At 45.4% G+C, this 17,087-nt stretch overlaps 1 protein-coding gene across 5 annotated transcripts in view; it reads left to right on the top strand.

Moving 5' to 3' along the window:
• The first annotated feature begins 14,449 nt into the window (after nt 1–14,449).
• Nucleotides 14,450–17,087, top strand: part of NUTF2 (nuclear transport factor 2) — a 177,201-nt gene continuing 174,563 nt past the window's right edge. For 3 of the 5 annotated variants that reach the window (XM_073605028.1, XM_073605029.1, XM_073605025.1), the window contains exon 1: nt 14,450–14,596. The gene's annotated coding sequence lies outside the window, so the exon portion shown is untranslated. Of the gene's footprint in view, nt 14,644–17,087 lie in introns of all 5 variants that reach the window. The other 2 variants (XM_073605026.1, XM_073605027.1) reach the window with 2 other exon arrangements.

The raw sequence follows: 17,087 nt of genomic DNA, 5'->3' as shown, positions 1-17,087 counted from the left end.
TAAAAAAAACAAAAAATGTTTCAAAAAATGCACCTTTCAATGTGCACACAGTAAAATGTTTTTACTACTACAATGTGTGTGGCTGATTATTTCTCAATAATATGTTTTGCAAATTTTTGTGTGGTTACAGTGACAAAGGGCCTTATTAACTAAAGGTAAATGCACGTGCCACTACTACAAGTGCACTAGGAGACAGACCAAACTAAATGCAAACAAGAAGAAAAACAAGATATTTTATCCAAAATTTTTTATTTTTATTTTTTGTAAAAATTAAAGCTCTTGTTGAATAGCAATGGCCCCCCGACCATTAAAATAATTCACATATCGCTCATGCACTTGACGTGCAGTTCGGGGGGCCAAGCCAATACGGCCAATTTCCAGGCCTGTCAGTGTTTGATCTTGTATAAGTCCGGCCTCAGGCCCAACAGAGGTAATATATGTAGCCGAATGTCTACGTAAAAAGTTATGTAGTATGCAGCAAGCAAGCATGACGTGATTAATTTTATATTCCGCCAGATTTATGGCTGAAAGGAACAAACGGAACCGGCTGGCCAGAATCCCAAAGGCATTCTCCACAACTCTTCTTGCTCTGGCCAGCCGGTAATTAAATACCCTCCTCTCAGGGGTGAGTGTCCTTTGGGGGAACGGCCTCATCAAGTGCTCACTGAGAGCAAACGCTTCATCAGCGATAAAAACTGAGGGGAGTCCATCCACATTCTGGTCATCAAGTGGCAATCCCAGGCCACTAGTCTGGAGACGCTGGCACAGCTCGGTCTGTGCAAACACTCCTCCGTCAGACATCCGGCCGTTCTTCCCCACATCCACAAACAGAAAGTCCAAATGTGCCGAGACCACCGCCATCAAAACTACACTATGGAATCCCTTGTAGTTATAGAAATAAGACCCCGAATGCGGTGGTGGCACAATGCGGATATGCTTCCCATCAATCGCCCCGACCCAGTTGGGAAAGTCCCAACGGTCAGCGAACTGGGAGGCCACAGTCTGCCATTCCTGTGTACTGGAAGGAAACTGTGGAGTGAAAAAAATTAAAAAATTAAGTTAAGTACTTTTAAACATAACTTGGATATCAGATTACACAAAAACATTAGTGAACAACAGCAGTCAAACATTATTAATATGTGTGTTTGTAATTTAAATTATAAAAAACATAAGGCCCACTTATAAGATTAATCACCCCCTCTGATGGCCCATTGATCAATTTGAATGTGGGGTGAGGGGTACTAATTAGGTTAAGAAACACACCTGACAGTTTCAAACATTTGAGGGGGTGGGGGAGGGGTACTAATTAGGTTAATAAACACACCTGACAGTTTCAAACATTTGAGGGGGTGGGGGAGGGGTACTAATTGGGTTAATAAACACACCTGACAGTTTCAAACATTTGAGGGGGTGGGGGAGGGGTACTAATTAGGTTAAGAAACACACCTGACAGTTTCAAACATTTGAGGGGGTGGGGGAGGGGTTCTAATTAGGGTCAAAAACACACCTGACAGTTTTAAACATTTGAGGGGGTGGGTGAGGGGTACTAATTAGGTTAATAAACACACCTGACAGTTTCAAACATTTGAGGGGGTGTGGGAGGGTCAAACAGTACAATGGAGCTGACAATATACATTGTTCAAGGGACTATAGGCTAGAGATATAAATGGACCCAGGATTGCATGGTGGGGAGATTATTGAATGTAAATATGCATGTAGGGCAATTAATGATTAATGTAAAAAAACAGGCATGCATGAAGATAAAGGGGACATTCACAGCATATTCCAAGCATGGTAATTAGGTAAGGAGGACATTTAGACTATACATTAGCAAACATTTAATACATATCATGTAATGTTAAAGGATAACACTTACCTTCATATAGTCCTTCTGCAGGACCTGAATGATGGCAGAACAAGTCTCTGGGATTATTATCCCCAGAGCCTGGGGGGAGATGCCTGTCGAGAACTTCAAGTCCTGAAGACTTCTCCCAGTTGCCAAGTAACGTAAAGTGGCAACTAGCCTCTGCTCCGAACTGATGGCTTGCCTCATGCAGGTATCCTGCCTGCTGATATAGGGGGTCAGCATAGCCAGCAGACGCTCAAAAACGGGGTCCGTCATCCGGAGATAATTCCTGAAATCCTCAGGATTATTCTCATGGAGCTCACGGAGCAAAGGCATATGCAAGAATTGGTCACGCTGGCGCAACCAATTCTTCATCCATGAACTCCTCCTCACCCTGTTCATGGACTGGATTCGGGTCAAAGTATTAACCCCAACACCAAGTCCCCACGCAGCACGAACTCAAGAACGAGTACGTCCACGCGACATGGCTTCAAAATGGTCGGCTGGTCAAACAAACAAACTTATAACAAACACACTGAAGAACAGCAAGGCCTATGAAGAAAGACCTGAAAATCAGGAACGAGCGGACCAGAACGGCCTGCAAGGCAGGTTACGAACTGACCAACATGCACTGAAAAGCAGATACAAACCTCACAAGCACAAACTGAACCGCAGAAAACGATCGAAATAAGCTGAAGTGTGAAAAGCGCGAATTGTCTTTTATAGTCCTGTTGTACGTGCTGTACGTCACCGCGTTCAAAACCAGCAGACTTTTGCAGTGATCATGTGTGTCCAAGTCCGTCCCTTTTTAAGTCCGGCGCAAGGAGCCAACAAAGTCCGGCGTAAAGTCCGCCGAGCAAAGTCTGCCGTAAAGTCCGCTCGTGTGTACGCGGCATTAGGGTGTCTGCTAAAAACATATATAATGATTGGGGGTTCTGAGTAATTTTCTAGCAAAAAAATTATGATTTTTACATGTAGGACAGGAGTGCCAAACTAGGCCCAGATGGAAAGTGGGAAGGGACATTTTTTATTTATTTATTTTTTCAAATGACATTTTTTTTTAATATTGCATTCTAGTGTAAATATGAGATCTGAGGTCTTTTTGACCCGAGATCTCATATTTAAGAGGTCCTGTCATGCTTTTTCTCTATTACAAGGGATGTTTACATTTCTTGTAATAGGAATAAAAGTGACACAATTTTTTTTTTTAAAAGAACAGTGTAAAAATAAAATAATTTTAACACGCCCCGTCCCGACGAGCTCGCGTGCAGAAGCAAACGCATACGTGAGTAGAGCCTGCATATGAAAACGCTGTTCAAACCATCACACATGTGATGTATCACCGCGATCGTTAGATCGAGAGCAATAATTCTAGCACTAGACCTCCTCTGTAACTCAAAACATGCAACCTGTTGAATTTTTTAAACGTCGCCTATGGAGATTTTTAAGGGTAAAAGTTTGTCGCCATTCCATGAGCGGGACGCAATTTTGAAACGTGACATGTTGGGTATCAATTTACTCGACGTAACATCATCTTTTACAATATAAAAAAAAATTGGGCTAATTTTACTGTTAAGTGTATTTTTTTTAAAAAAAAGTGCGCTTGTAAGACCGCTGCGCAAATATGGTGTGACAAAAGTATTGCAATGACCGCCATTTTATTCTCTAGGGTGTTAAAAAAAAAAATAATGTTCGGGGGTTCTAAGTAATTTTCTAGCAAAAAAAAAAAAAAACAGATTTTAACTTGTAAACAACGAGTTTGAAAAATAGGTCCGGTCCTTAAGTGGTTAAAATTGCACACACTTGTGGAATGGCGCCAAACTTCAGTACTTATAAATCTCCATAGGAGATGCTTTAACATTTTTTACAATTGGAAAATTGTGCCTCTTGCGGGACTTTAAAAGGAGAACCTACTCGGGAATAATAAAGAGTATGAGGAGTGTATGTTTTGAAATGAAATGAGGTGTTTATTAAGCTATAGACCTAAGGAGGTCTGTAGTACACAGGGTAAATGTAACAGGAATACACAACAAAAGGGGGGTGTACAGGATGCGTGATACAGACAAAGAAATTGCAATACAATATGCAGAGACACACAATCATTGAACTCCGGTGCATATGGAATACACATACAGGGAGTACCCGACGCGTTTCGAGATACACTCTTCTTCAGGGATATCTGATTGGAATCAGCATAAACAGAGGTATGTCTATAATTTAAAAATACAGTTATGAGCAAAATGTAAAAAATTACATATTCATCATCAACATGAGAAAAAGTGTAGAAATGTATAATATTGTGTAACAGTAATTACTAACCATGTGGTATTGCTTGGGAGAGTGTGTATATTAATGCATCCATTTAAAAGCATTGAGGCGGAGAGGGGGTAGGGGAGGGGACATGTCGCCACATACACACCAAGGTATGTGCTCGCTCCTGGTCCAGGTTGGGCGGGCCGTGTGTACCTTTTCCCAGTGGAGTCACCGGGAGGGCTGTTCCCCAACAGAGGGCATCAAAAACACCAATGGGTATGGTGGTCCTGGGGTGGGCTCCAATCTGTATAGTAAACAGGGGTGTATGAGGAAGTCAGGGCGGAATTAAGTATATGCCTGGGAGGGTGTTGAGGTCATAGGCATAATGCATGCCCTGTATGATACATGGTTGTATACAAGTAGATAAAAGGAAGTACCTGGAGTGGGTGGTGGACGCTGTGCAGTAGAGGTCCTGTATGAATGTATATGGGGGGCAGGCACAAGCAGGTCAAGTAGTTGCCCAATGCGGCATGAACCAAACCCCGGCAAGGTGAAGCCTAGTATTATGGGGGTCAGGTGCTGTAGGTGTGGGTAAGGAGATTATCCAAGAGTACCATGGGGTAGGTGCCTGGCCGGAAATCCAAAACGGAAGGGGTTTGGGGTTTTTAAAGTATCCAGCCTAAAAGAGAATATAGGGGTGAAAGTCCAGCCAAAGAGTAGGATGAGTCTATGTCTGGGGTTGCCCAAGAGGGCCGCCACAGAACCGTGCCACAACCTGTGTGTATCTGGCTCTGATGCTAGCCAGTGCCTCACCAGCCTCTGACCTCACCGCACGTCCCTGCCCAAAAGCATCCTCCTCTTCTAATATCTCCAAACCTTGGGCCCTGCCAGCCTTTTCAGGTCAAGACACGAGTGTTCGATATCGCATCTGTAGTACCGTAAGACACTATCTACAAGCCACAGATGCTTGCAGACATTCATCTAAGTATAGCGCTACCCCCAGAGGAGCAGCTTAATGTATGTTTGGTTCTGTACTCTGCCTCTCAACCCCTAGAATGAGCCCAACCCCTCTGGCACACCTACTTGATAATGTTAGTGCGGAACCCAGCAATAGAGAGGAAACACAGTAATGATAAACCATGAAGTATGTTTACCAAGGCCCTGGATTCCGTCACGTCACCAGCTGTGGTAGTAAATAGAGACTCAAACAATATCAACAAACCACTCAGAAATGTTTATTTGGAGATAAAGAATAGGCATAATAAAATGGCATGAACACACAAGTTACATCTGACAGGGAAATATCAGTTAATTTTCAATATACAGAATGTGTATCTTCGTTACCTGAAAAGGTATATGTGAACAGGTACACAGGGAGGTGAACATCCAACACCCTCAACACATGTATTGGATATCCGTCCCCTGAGGCCTCAGCACACAGACCAGCATAAATGAACACAACACATGCACACAGTAACACAGTGCAACATTTTAGAATGTCCCAATAAAATGGCTCCCCCTAGGTTGTAATACCAATTTTCAGCCCTGCATATAGAGCAGCAGAGCTTGGCAGAAAGGAAGATGGTAAAAGTTCTTTGACTCCAGATATCTTCAACTAGCCTGTAGTTTAAACTGCAGTATTTGTAATCCATAAGGCAAAGGAGAATAAATAACGAATAAATGGTATGATGATAATAGGGATGGGCTTTATGTTCGGGTCGAACATGAGTTCGACCCGAACATTGGCTGTTAGCCTGTTCACTGAATAGCGAACAATTTGGGGTATTCACGGCAAATTCAAAAGCCGCCAAACACCCTATGGGAGAAATCAAAAGTGCTAATTTTAAAGGTTAATATGTAAGTTATTGTCATAAAAAGTGCTTGGGGGACTGGGTCCTGCCCCAGGGGACATGTATCAATGCAAAAAAAAGTTTTAAAAATGGACGGTTTTTCGGGAGCAGTGATTTTAATAATGCTTAAAGTGAAACAATAAAAGTGTAATATTCCTTTAAATTTCGTACCGGGGGGGGTGGGGGGTGTCTATAGTATGCCTGCAAAGTGACGCATGTTTCCCGTGTTTAGAACAGTCTGACAGCAAAGTGACATTTCTAAAGGAAAAAAAGTCATTTAAAACTACTCGCGGCTATAATGAATTGTCGGTCCGGCAATACACATAAGGGTTCATTGATAAAAACAGCATGGGATTCCCCCACAGGGGAACCCTGAAAAAAAATTTAAAAAAAAAATGCGTGGGGTTCCCCCTAAATTCCATACCAGCCCCTTTAGGTCTGGTATGGATATTAAGGGGAACCCGGCGCCAAAATTGTTTTAAAAAATGGCGTGGGGTCCCCCCAAAAATCCATACAAAACCCTTATCTGAGCACGCAACCTGGCAGGCCACAGGAAAAGAGGGGGGGACGAGAGAGCGCCCCCCCTAAACCGTACCAGGCCACATGCCCTCAACATTGGGAGGGTGCTTTGGGGTAGCCCCCCAAAGCACCTTGTCCCCATATTGATGGGGAGAAGGGCCTCATCCCCACAACCCTTGCCTGGAGGTTGTGGGGGTCTTATCGGAATCTGGAAGCCCCCTTTAACAAGGGGACCTCCAGATCCCGGCCCCCCCCTGTTTGAAATGGTAACGGGTACATTGTACCCGTACCATTTCATAAAAAAAGTGTGAAAATGGTAAAAAAAAAAAACAACACACACCGTGGGAGAAGTCCTTTATTAAAAAATAAAAAATAAAACTGTCCCACGTAGTCCATTCACTTCCATGGGAGGCACACGCCATATGACGCATCCTCGCAGGTGACAGCACTTTTAAAACTGTGGGCGGGGCCACACGGTGCCGTCGCCGTTTGACCCCGCCCCCCTATGACGCACGGGGACTTCCCCGTGTCCCCCACCCCTTCTGACACACGGGGACATCCCTATGGCTTCCCCTTAGTGTCAGAGGGGGAAGACCAGGTGGCCCCGCCCCCCTCTGATGCTACGGGGAGGCCATAGGGATGTCCCCGTGCGTCAAAGGGGGGCGGGGTCACCCAGCGACAACACCGCATGGCCCCGCCACAGTTTTAAAAGAGCTGTCACCTGCGAGGATGCGTCATATGGCGTGTGCCTCCCATGGAGGCAGATAATTTTATTTATTATATATCTTTATATTTTTTTTCGGTCCATCGGCGGAGGTGATTGGACTACGTGGGACAGTTTTATTTTTTTATTTTTTAATAAAGGACTTCTCCCACGGTGTGTGTTGTTTTTTTTTACCATTTTTACACTTTTTTTGTGAAATGGTACGGGTACAATGTACCCGTTACCATTTTAGACAGGGGTGGGCGGGATCTGGGGGTCCCCTTGTTAAAGGGGGCTTCCAGATTCCGATGAGCCCCCACCTGCAAACCCCCACAACCGCCGGGCAAGTGTTGTGGGGATGAGGCCCTTCTCCCCATCAACATGGAGACAAGGTGCTTTGGGGGGACTACCCCAAAGCACCCTCCCAATGTTGAGGTCATGTGGCCTGGTACGGTTCAGAAGGGTGGCCACTCTCTTGTCCCCCCCTTTTCCTGTGGCCTGCCAGGTTGCGTGCTCGGATAAGGGTCTGGTGTGGATTTTTGGGGTACCCCACGCCTTTTTTTTTAAAATTTTGGCAAGGTGGTTCCCCTCAAAATCCATACCAGACCTGTACCAGATCCTTCAGGTCTGGTATGGATTTTGAGGGGGACCCCCATGCCATTTTTAAAAAAAATGTTGGCGTGGGGTTCCCCTTAATATCCATACCAGACCTGAAGGGCCTGGTATGGAATTTAGGGGGACCCCCACGCATTTTTTTTTAAATTTTGGCTCGGGATTCCCCTTTAGGGGAATCCCATGCCGTTTTTACCAATGAACTTTTATGTGTATTGCTGGACCGACAATTCATTATAGCCGCGAGTAGTTTTAAATGACTTTTTTCCTTTAGAAATGTCATTTTGCTGTCAGACTGTTCTAAACACGGGAAACATGCACCACTTTATAGGCATACTATAGACACCCCCCAGGTACGAAATTTAAAGGAATATTACATGTCCCCTGGGGCAGGACCCAGGTCCCCAAACACTTTTTAAGACAATATCGTGCATATAAGCCTTTAAAATTAGCACTTTTGATTTTTCATGTTCATGTCCCATAGACTTTAACGGTGTTCGCGTGTTTGAACAAATGTTTTGCCTGTTCGCATGTTCTGGATGCGAACCGAACAGGGGGGGTGTTTGGCCCATCCCTAGTTGATAACTACTTAACTGAAGAAATATAGCACTTGTAGATTCCTCCTTATGTGTGAGTGTAATACAGTGCTGACCTTACAGCACAGGGAACAAACAACCCCAAAGCTCAGCTGTATGATGCTTGTGAATTAGTATATTCACCTCCGTGGGACTACAAGTCTCACCAGCAGTCTGTAAAAACTCATTCAGCAATACTGTGCACTCTACTGGAATGGACAAGTGCCCTCTCACCACAATAGACTCAGAGGCCGTGAGGCTCCATCCATCTCCTCCTGATGTCTCTGTCTGGTGAAAATGGCATCGCCACTATCAGGAACCATGAATCAGACTGAGAGAGAAGTATAGTTAAATCACACTTGTTTAATAATAATACTACTAATAATAACAATAAGGTAAACAGAGTAAACATAGTCAAAACAAGCCAGAGTTCAGTAACCGGATCGGGTAGTCAGCCAAGCAAATGTCAGAGAGCCAGAGATAAACGTAGTAGTACAGCAAGCAGGATCAGGAGCTAGAAGGAATGTCAGCCAAGCAAGTCTTCAAAAGGAACGCAGGAGAAAGTCTCTGTGATGTTGACAAAGGTGAAGGCAGAGATCAAGTGAGCTGGATGGCTTTAAGTAGGCAGGACTGACAAGCAGAATCAACAACAGCTGGGTAACTGTGGAGAGAGATGGGAGCTGGCAATTAGCCGACAGCTGAGCGGCCAGCTCAGAGAAGGAAGGGCTGAGCCCAGCCCTGACAGTACCCCCTCTTTAACCACCCCTCCCCCTCAGAATACCACCAGGTTTGAGGGGAAAACATCTATGGAAATCATGGAGGAGGACAGGGGCATGTACATCCGAGGATAAGACCCAAGAGCGTTCCTCCAGACAATACCCCTTCCAATGCACCAGGTACTGTATGCGCCCACGGAACCTACGGGAGTCAACAATGGATTGTACTTCATACTTCTCATGGTTCTCTTCCTGTATAGGACGTGGCACCGAGGTGGTAAAGAAATTGCAGACCAAAGGTTTCAATAAGGAGACATGAAACACATTTGAGATGCGCATACTAGGAGGAAGGTCCAAGGCGTAAGCCACTGGGTTAATCCTGTGAAGGATATGGAAAGGCCCAATAAACCGAGGTGCGAACTTCAAAGAAGGAACATGAAGTCAGAGATTGCAAGCAGTGTTGTGAGCAAACTCTGTCCACGGTAATAGGTTTGACCAGTTGTTATGATGGTCAGAAATATAGCAACGTAAGAATTGCTCCAAGGACTGGTTGGCTCATTCTGTGGCCCCATTAGACTGCGGGTGATGCGCAGAGGAGAAAGCAAGCTGAATTCCCAACTGTGCACAAAAGGCTCGCCAGAACAGGGAGACAAACTGACTACCTCTGTCCGAGACAATCACCTTGGGTAGCCTATATAAGGGAAGGATCTCATGGGCAGACTGTAGAGGTCTCCTGTCAAGAGCCTCAATGGCAAGTGGAGTGTCACACAGCTGCAATGGAATCGAGTGCTGTGATACAAAGACAGCATCAATGAACAGGCCTGCAGCCCTGGTCGATTAGAGCCTATATCTCGATGGACGACTCAGTCCAAGAAAGGGTGACAGAAACCAGGGGCTTATCCTTCTGGACAACTGGGGATGAAACAATGCCACCTAAGGTCTGTCCATGACAGGACCTCAAGGTTCGGACGTTCCCTGGACGGGTAAGACAAGACTTCAAAAAGTGACCTGCCTGGCCACAATAAAGGCACAATCTCTCCCTCCTCTTTAAGGCTCTCTCATCCGCAGAGAGACGCGTGAAGCCCAAGTGCATGGGTTCATCTTCACTGACCGACTCGGTACCAGGAGGCATGGGAGGTGAGGGAGGCACGGGTGGGACTGCAAAGCTCGGAGGCAAACGTACAGTAGGCTTCCGCAAGCACTCCTTAAAAGAGAGTCTTCCTCTGAGTCTGGAGTCAATGAGGATGGCAAACGTGATCAACCTCTCCAGCTCAGTGGGTATATCTTGGGCTGCTATCTCATATTTGATGGAATCCGAGAGACGAGGAGAAAAAGCAGCCACGAGGGCCTCATTGTTCCAAGCAAAAAATTGTTGCACCAGTGATGTTGAGCAAGGGATAGTGCCACATCGAGTATTAAAAGAAAAAGAAAAGAAATCCCCTATGTGGTGGACTTTTAAGGCACGGTAGTTTTTCAAAGGATTTTAGTAAAGTATTGTGATCATTTCAAAAGATATTTATTAAGGAAATATATGGAAAGGTATATAGAAACATGGAATGTTTGAACATGTCTACAACTTATGCACCATCATATAGATAAATAAACAATATAGTTTGTGACTTCTTGCACCCGACAAGTTTCAGAGTACTAAGTTGTCTCCTTCTTCAGGGGTGTAAGCAAGAAGACATTATACTTCTTGAATAGAACAATAAATGAATAAATACATAATAGTGACAATAGTGTTTAGTAATATACAATATTATTAAAGTGCAATATTAGAGAAGAACACTTACAAATGTTATAACGGTATGGTCAACATTCCAATGGTTATGACTTTAAAAACGTATGAGCGTATATATGCCTTCAAATTTTCATTCAGGAGACCCCCGGTGGCGTGAATGTGTGCAGATGTCAGACCCAGGAGGAAACCCGCTGCTGACCCAGCACCCCCTCCTCCGCCGTGGGAGGGATGACCAAACAGAGGGCAGGAAAAGCCTGAGGACACACTGGGGTCGGGAAAAGAGAAGCCCTGTAAAGTGTAGACAGACAATCTATAAAAGTATGTGTCTAATGTGTTTAGTATGAATGTAGTCATAATTAAAAACTGTTTGGTACCTGTTTATGGTGGAGTTGTTCCTACACAGAGCAGGTGAAGTAGCGTAGGACCGCAGCTCTAAAATACATACATAACAGCAGTGAATATGAGTGTTTCTCTATAACCTGTATGTTGTAAGGATTATTTTAATGGGAAGGGAGCTTCATTGCAATATATACATGAAATGTGAACATGCACATCTACATAAACGTGAAGTATCAACATGTCTCAAGCACTAGTTCAACATACCACTCAAAAAACTCAGCCAGTAAGGGGCTTGTCTATATATATATATTGTTCCAAGCAACCTCTGCTGCCAGAGTACGGAATTCAATGGCGTAGTTGGCAACAGTTTTCGTACTGTGTTTGATGGACATGAGGCACTTGGCAGCAGAAGCGGAGCATGCGAGAATGTCAAATACCCTTTTAAAGGAGGCCACAAAATCAGGGTAATTGAAGACAACAGGTTTTTGCTTCTCCCATAGAGGGTTTGCCCAGGCCAAAGCTCTCTCAAAAAGCAAAGATATCACGAAACCTACTTTGCTTCTGTCCGTGGGAAACGCCTGGGGCAGCATCTCAAAGTAAATCTCAACCTGGTTGAGAAACCCTCTGCATTGAACTGGATCGCCCCCAAATTGCTGGGGAAGCGGAGCGAAACCAGACACACCTCTTAGAGAGGTAATACTCGAGGCAGGTGCCTGCATAGAGACTGGCGCAGCAGCAGGGACAGCCTACAACTCAGGTTGTACCGGAGCAGCCACAGTGGGAGTTTCCAGGTGAGCCGTGCGACTCAGGAGCGTTTGTAACGCTATGACAAACTGATCCATGCGGTGATCTTGCTCATCCAATCTGGAAAAAATATTACCAACAAGTGGATTGACTGTATCTTCTGAATTCATGGCGTTCGCCTACTATCAGGAACCATGAATCAGACGGAGACAGAAGTATAGTTAAATCACACTTGTTTAATAATAATAATAATAACAAGGTAAACAGAGTAAGCGTAGTCAAAACAAGCCAGAGTTCAGTAACCGGATCGGGTAGTCAGCCAAGCAAATGTCAGAGAGCCAGAGATAAACGTAGTAGTACAGCAAGCAGGATCAGGAGCTAGAAAGGAACGTCAGCAGAGCAAGTCTTCAACAGGACCGCAGGAGAAAGTCTCTGTGATGTTGACAAAGGCGAAAGCAGAGATCAAGTGAGCTGGACGGCTTTAAGTAGGCAGGACTGACGAGCAGAATCAACAACAGCTGGGTAACTGTGGAGAGAGATGGGAGCTGGTAATTAGCCGACAGCTGAGCAGCCAGCTCAGAGAAGGAAGGGCTGAGCCCAACCCTGACAGCCACGCCGTGTTGCCACTCTCAATCGACTGAAGTACAGGGGCTTCCAGTTGCTCTGAAGCGCAGGTCGGTCCTCTTGCTAGAATAGCTGGGCTGTCTTCCACAGATCCCTCAGAGGCAGGCGATCTGGCTCTCTGCTTTGTAGGCCGCAGTCTCTCATTCCTGGTCATACACAGACCTCCTCCTGACAGGATTTAAATGGCGTCCAGAGAGACTGAAAGATGGCTGTGCTGATCCTTTTATTACTTCCCTTGTGATTGGCTGTCAGTCTCTCTCACAGTTCTGTGTGTCTCTGTCTGTGTGAGAGAAAAGGAAGGGGGGTGTTAAAAAGCCCACGCAGCTGCTAGTAGGCAGCTTTCCCCTCATGGATTGATTTAGCCTGAAGAGGTACCTGCTACATAAGTTATTTGTAATTCTCTGGGGATAGAACAAGGGCAAAGAGGTGACTTTTAGGACAATAGCTTCATAGATAATTAAATTGATCCAGAAGGCGTACAGGGCTAGGGGTCTAGAACCCCCTTCTTCAATTAGGGCGCATTCCACCAGGTCGGTCTCTGCTTCTTGGGCAGCCAGAGCAAATGCATCCATCTAAACCATCTGCAGGGCTGCATCATGGTCATCTCAACATACATTTATGAGGCTATACAGAGTGGATCCAGGAGCTCTCTCATCTGTTGGAGTTTGGCAGATCGGCTATCAAATCGGCATTGACCTGCTCTAAACAATAATCTTTTTTTTTTTAATTTTTTTTTTTTTTTTATGCATGATCACACCCATTGCTTGCTTGTTATTTGTCACAGGTATGCTGCCATGGAGACACCAGGAAAACAGAAATTTGTACCATATTTCCCGTAATGTTCTTTTCCTGCTGCCTATCCATGGCAGCATACAATCCCACCCATTGTGTGCTATATTACATAAAAATTCTGGGGGTACACTAATCCTTTCTTTTATAATATTCACTGATCTTGAGGGGGGAGCCAAGGTGGAGCTTGTCACAGGTATGCTGCCATTGCTAGACACAAGAGATGGGCTCAGCCGTGTTTGGGATCCTAGTCCCAACCCAACTGCCCGATCCCACCAGGAAGCCAACATTGCACACCTCTAATCACAGGCATTGAGGCTTTTCCTGGTCCGCAGCTTCACAGACCGGGAAATGTCTCAATGCCTGTGATTAGATGTGTGCAGTGTCGGCTTCCTGGCGGAATTGGGCAGGTGGGTTGGGACTAGGATCCGAACATACATGAAGTGGTTAAACCTGTCCCTTTTTTTACATTACCACCAGTGGCGGCTGGTGCTCTATTTTGGGGGGGGGCGCAAACAAACCAATACCACCCCCCGCCAGTCGGTCCATCGGTCAAACCCCCTTTCGCTTGCTCGTCTGCCCACCTGCCCCGCACTTACCCCATCTAGGTCGCGGGCATCTTCGGCTCCACCCTGTGTCTCCTCCTTCTCGGCTAATTGGGTCTTGACCTGCTTCCTGATTGGCTGGGAGGAGAAGTAGGAAGACAATAGTGAATATTAATTTGCTATTGTCACACAAATGGGTGTGCTCAGGCCGCAGTGCTCTGCGCCCCGAGCCCAACCTTTTTTGAAGCCAATTAGAGCCTGAGGCTCTAATCATGGGCTTAAAAAAAAAAAAAAAACACATTGGAATTGGCGCATTGAATTAGGGGGGTGGCGCCCCACGTGGAGCGGCCGCCACTGATTACTACCAGAACTTTACCTACTGCTTTTTGCAATGCAGCCCCGGTGGCGTGAAAGAGCCCTGATGGGGCACTAGTACAGTTGTGTCATTTTTTATATATCTTTATTGCAAATCATTCCGTAATATTTTTGGAAAGTTTTCTGTAGTTCTTTATTCATTTCCAAACTTAAGGCGCTGACTTCAAAAATCCAGGACGTACGAAAACCCACCTTTGTGCTGAATTCTGTACTTCTGAACATTAGTAAGAAACTACAAGTCCCGGCAGGACTTGCGCCCGGGATCCGCCCAGTGAAGGCGGGGCACGTTCTCAACGGAGGAAGGTGGAGATAGCGGGAGTGTTCGCGAGTGGCGGGGGACCTAGCAGAGCTCGGCCGGGTGCTGGGTAAGGCGTACAGCTGGCCTCTCCCGTCTTTTTCTGTCACACTCGGGGTGGGTCGCAGTGATTACATTGTGCAGACCTCTGGCCCGCTTTAGCTGTATGTTTGGTTCTGTCTGTTTTCATGACTTGTGTGGAAAGCATGGCGGAGATGTGGGCCTCGTGAGGAGCATGGTGGTGAACTCTGGGATTGGTCAAAGATATGTGTGTGTGTGGTATTTGGGTTAGGGCGGTGTTGTCATGGTGTTTAAACGATATTGGCGTTTTTCTGGTGACAGTGAAGCGCCGTGAATGATAGTCATTGGAATGTCTCAGCCATGAGAGGGGGACGTCATGTTTGAACTTGGTGAGGAGCACATGAAGAGGCTGGCCCGGCCCCCCACTACAAGCACTCATTTCAAACTACATTTCGGAAGTGCGGGCTGTGCTCGGGCTATTTTAGGCCTGAATGGAATGTGAAAGCTATTCAGACTTTCTGCCCAGTGTATCCATAGAGCGGGCTGTGAGTGGCTCTGAGTGTTCCACCTTGTTTTTGGTGAATTATTTATTTCATGAAATCAGGGTTTTTCTGTCCATTCCCTAATAATAAATAGGACTCCCCCCTCCTCTTCCCATGATTGCATAGCTCCCAACTGTCCCTGACTTCGAGAGACAGTCCCTGATTTGGAGCATTGTCCCTCACTCCTCCTCATTTGTCCCTCAATTTGGTCTGACCTATATAGTTGTATATAAAATGCACTTTTTATCTTTCAAAAAGTGTTTCCCAGTGCTAAACCTTTCATTCAAATTATAAATTGCTGGCTTTGTAAATTTTAAAAGCTAAAATAAAGGAATAGTAGTAAAAAAAAGTCCCTTGTGGATTTAAATAACTTTTTTTTGGTTCTTTTAAGGGGGCATGTCCTATGTCTATATACATTTGCTAATAGGTGTCCCTCATTCCCATCTCAAAATGTTGGGAGGTATGTGATTGCAAAAGACAAGGTTTTAACCCTTTCATCGGCAGGTCCCTTTTAGGCCTGAAGATTACTCAAAGTGATTGTAGAGTAAATAATTTATATAATACTTGCCTGCTTCTGTGTATTGCACATTGACCTGAACCTAATCCTCTGGTGCCCCCCCCCCCCCCCCCCCCCCCCCCCCCCCAACCTATGCTCTTGGTTCCTCCCATTCTCTGAGTACCCCCATAGAAAGCTGCTTGCTATGGGGGCATAGTCCAAGCTCAATTCTGAGCTGGGCTGTGTGCTTCCATTGACAGACACAGCACAGCTTGGCCCTGAGACCCAACCTCTCCCCTCCTCATTGGATTTCATTAATAGTGGCAGAGCCAATGACTCTCTCTGCTCTCAGCCAAGCCCCTGACTGCAGGAAGAGAATGGAGTGGGGCTGCTAATGAGGACAGCACTGGATTGAGAGTGGTGTCAGGTGTTTGGGCAAGCTCAGACATTGGAAATGTGTGTGGCTTATTTTTTTTTTTCTCCCTAACAGCTTGCCGACTGCCTCATGTAGGAGGAGTACGGCAGCAGAGCAACTCTCCTGTCCCCAGTCACGTATCTAGTAAGTGATCCTGTGCCTAGTGGGAGAGGGCGCATGCTGTGTACTGATCAGTGGGTGCTGGCCAACGATTGACCTCCAGCACATGCTGAGCGACCAGGAGGAAGACTGGACAGAGCTCTGTCCTGTCAGCGGGGATGTGCCGGTTTTTGTTTCCCTGGCACGTTCCTCAGTAAAAGCTCACAGTACACACACACATGTACTGGTTACACGCTTTTAATTCTTTGATCGCCCTAGATGTTAACCGCTTCCCAGCCAGGGTCATTAGTACAGTGATGGTGTATATTTTTAGCACTGATCACTCTTAGTATCACTGATTCCCACAAAATGTCAGTGTCAGATTGCCCACCATACTATCGCAGTCCCGCTATAAGTTGCTGATCATCTTATGTCCAATGGTGAAGCACTTCCTCTAAACCTTATTAATAGTGCTTAAATAGTGGCAATTTATAAATGATATAAAACACTCTGACAACACATAATAATGCAAAACTAAATACAAATTAGGAAAAAAGTAATCCACATAAATGTAAATATAAAGTCTCATCCAAGCTTGATCAATGTGCAAATCCCAAGTTTGTAAAGTTCAAATATAGTGTCTCATACACCATCCCATCTGTTAACAATCGCTGCACGATTTATGAACTCTTCTCACAGGTAATATGTGATCTTTCCCCCCTCATGTTCCAGGACAGCTACTTGAGAGATGATCGGCTCCGCCCTCTACAGGAAACACAAATCAGAATTTAAAAGGCACCTCCCTTTCCTCTGACCCTCAGTTGTTTTGTGTTTCCAGCCCCTCCAGGAGCACCGACACGTTTTTTGTTTTCCTATGGTCTGGTAACTGTGGTTTGTGGACCCCCCTTCTCTGGTTTCATCCAGTACTAGTTGTGGCCAAGTCCTGGATGATGGTCTGTACCAGAAGGGTTCCCTATATCTAAGGGTT

The sequence above is a fragment of the Aquarana catesbeiana genome, linkage group LG11 (genome assembly GCF_042186555.1).
Source record: "Aquarana catesbeiana isolate 2022-GZ linkage group LG11, ASM4218655v1, whole genome shotgun sequence".
NCBI classification, from domain to species: Eukaryota; Metazoa; Chordata; class Amphibia; order Anura; family Ranidae; genus Aquarana; species Aquarana catesbeiana.
Note: the sequence above shows the minus strand (reverse complement) of the source record. Positions and strands in the feature narration are given on the sequence as shown.